Raw genomic sequence first — 3,556 nt, 5'->3', positions numbered from 1 at the left:
CAGTCCTTGCTAACTCCTTCCTGCACAGGTTGCGCAAAGGCGCAAATCGATTGGGCTCGAGTTCTACCCGGTTTTGGAAGAACACCTCGAAGTGGGCACCTTTTCATATGTTTCCAAAGAAATCTTTTTTTGAAAAAGTCCTTGGCAATTTGCACAATGTAAGAATTTATTTGGATTGACAGTTTGGAGAACTTGTTTGTTTACATGGAACAATGACACCTTTTCCCTTTCTAATGACATCTACATTGTGTGCTCTGTCCCCCTGTTTCCTTAGTATAGTCAGTTGGAGCTTTCTTTCCTTGGAGTTCTTTGGAGATGAAATGGCCTTAGCGACTTCAGATTGATCTCCATGAACAAGTTCCAGATGCCTGGCGATTTTGGATTGTGGTTTCTCACAAAAGAGACAGTAATGTTTTTGGTGTATCTTCTAGATCCATCGTCAGTCTTTTGACTGTGCATGACTGTAAGTGAAGTAATGGAGCTTTCCCCAGATGTGTCAGATTTAGAGTTCCGGTTTCTATGTCCCTTGTATGTTTTTCTTGTTTCATTTTTAACAGCAGGACTGGCCATGGTGGGCAGAATTTTTCTTTAATATACTGCCTCCCTCTGAGCTGGTATCACTTTCACAATCAGACCCTGGCACATATTCATCCTCTGTTATTTCCATGCTGCTTAGTGAGTCTTCAGAATCATATCCAAGCATTTGTTTTTTAAACTGAAATTAATCAGAATTCAGCAAATTTAATTTCCTAATACAATGTCTGTGTCACTGAAACAGAACTACAATATCTCCCAATGTCTGTAGAATAAAAGTATTTCCTTCTAACATCCACAAAAAAAAAAAAAAAAAAAAAAAGTAAAAGCAAGCATTTTTGTTACATGCACGCAGTTACTCTAGTTTAATATCTAATTGCATTAATAAATGCAAAAATAAATGCAAGTTATCAAGTATGAATGGGTTTAAAGTATCAAACAAACATTGATTTTCGTAACGGGTTTAAAAGGCAACTCTTTCAGTCAATATAAATTAATGAATTCTCCAAACTTTTATGAACTGTGGCCATCATCTATACTTTCTTAACCTTGGGACTGGAGTGGGACACATTCCCATCTTCTGCAGAGCTGGAATCTGTGTCATGTTTTGGAAAGCAACCTGTAATCAGTCAAACATGACAAATATAAAAGGTATTGAGAATTCTACACAAATTATATTAGCAACAAAGGTGTCCCCATAAAGACAGTTAAAATACAGGTCAATGTCCCCAAAAGGTATCATAAATACCCATTACTACCTATATGAGGTTAAAGTGGCAACCAAACTTTCAGGTTTGTTTAGAGGGTGTTTGTATCCATCGTTTGTGTTAAGTCGTTTAAAATGTAGAAACAGATATAATTATATTACAATTTGTCATAACTCACAAATGTAACTACGTATCGTAAATGTGCAAAAAATCCAGTATGCCCTAACAGGGTTGGGACAAAGCCTGTAATAATGCCATCTTCACATCGTTCTGTCAAACACATTCTGATCAACATTGTTGCTGGGAAATAATTACTATAATATAATGTATACTGTGCGGCTCTGAAACTAAATGGTTATAAAAAATCTTATTACCTGTGTGTCTGTTGGTGAGGGTATTACAGAATCTTCTGCTGGTTGAGTGACTGGATGTGATTCTGGGTCCAGCTAAAAATCAATCAAAAAATTCAATGCCACAGAAAGAGTGTAGAATGATTTAACTAAAGTACAAACAAATGTAAACTGCAAAAAAAAAAAAGTGATCATTTTTGTTATGTGCATGCAATTTTTTTTTGTTCTCTACATTTATAATTAGTAATCACTTCTCTAAAGTAATGATCCAACTTTTTTGAATTGCAATGTGATTGTATTAGAATTTAAGCATGGACCAGAATAGATTAATAATCTAGTTTAATATCTAATTGCAAAAATAAATGCAAGTTATGAAGTATGAATGGGTTTAAAGTATCAAACAAACATTGAAAGAGTTGCCTTTTAAACCGTTACGAAAATCAGTCTAGATAAAATTAATGAATTCTCCAAACTTTTATGAACTGTGGCCATCATCTATACTTTCTTACCTTGGGATTGGAGTGGGACACATTCCCATCTTCTGCAGAGCTGGAATCTGTGTCCATGTTTTGGAAAGCAACCTGTAATCAGTCAAACATGACAAATATAAAAGGTATTGAGAATTCTACACAAATTATATTAGCAACAAAGGTGTCCCCATAAAGACAGTTAAAATACAGGTCAATGTCCCCAAAAGGTATCAAATAACATCACACATCACTTGTTCGTCCTATCCACAATTTATACATGAGCACAACAGCAAAAATAATAGCCTGCAATTTCATGTTGGCTGAGCGTGAGTTGGGGCAATTTCTTGTATAATGCACTCTCATGACATTTCGTTAAATAATCTTACTGTGGTTTTGCCTCTTACAAAAAGATCATTAGAGACATATCGGTTTAATGTTAAGACATTATACAGTTGTATGCAGAGCAGTACACAATCAAAATATTTCTTGGTGAGTCTTATAACTTTTAAACCCTGTAACAATTAAATGTGATCTTCAGACCACAAACTTTCAAGACTTAAAAGGTAGATATTTTATGTAACCCTAATTGACAGACTTAGGCAAGTAATTAATGTTGTTACTTACAAATACACACTCTGTTCTTTTTGGTGGTACACATTCGCTGGTTGAAGGAGATGCATGGTCAATTTCTGACCATACCTGTAATAAAAAATAATTATCATTTGAGGCTATGAAATTACAAAACAGATTAGGCACTTTGAGACTGAATAACAGTCTTACAAAACAAAAACAAGGGGAAACTCGTTTTGCTAGAGTGACATGTGACACACAAATTCAAATCCGGGAACCAGTTAACACATCTACAGTGCACTCTGTAAGTATTGGGCCCAACACATATTTTGAAATATTTGAAATAAAAACCTGAGGTTATTACCAACTTCTGTTTAGAGAATGTTTCTATCCATCTTTTATGGACAGTGTATAAGGCTAGGCCATTTAAATACATGGTCTCCAATAGTAAATTAGTAATTGGACAAACAATATTTTAGGATTTATAATGGTTTTTACTGGGGGATGTACCTAATGAACTATATAGGAAAACTGCTACGGTGCACCTTATAGTTTGCAAAAAAACAGTAGCAGGATCAATAGTTTTTAGTTGTATAAATATACAAAAATTATATCAGGAAGAAATTACATACGAGTTCCAATGGTTATCCTTAAGAGGACTAGGATTCCATCCTCACTAAGCCAAAGGTGTCCCCATAAAGACAGTTAAAATACAGGTCAATGTCCCCAAAAGGTATCATAAATACCCATTACTACCTATATGAGGTTAAAGTGGCAACCAAACTTTCAGGTTTGTTTAGAGGGTGTTTGTATCCATCGTTTGTGGTAAGTCATTTAAAATGTAGAAACAGATATAATTATATTACAATTTGTCATTCATAACTCACAAATGTAACTACGTATCGTAAATAGTGCTGGCCGATTA

The sequence above is a fragment of the Carassius auratus genome, chromosome 22 (genome assembly GCF_003368295.1).
Source record: "Carassius auratus strain Wakin chromosome 22, ASM336829v1, whole genome shotgun sequence".
NCBI classification, from domain to species: Eukaryota; Metazoa; Chordata; class Actinopteri; order Cypriniformes; family Cyprinidae; genus Carassius; species Carassius auratus.
This window is presented reverse-complemented; position numbering follows the sequence as displayed.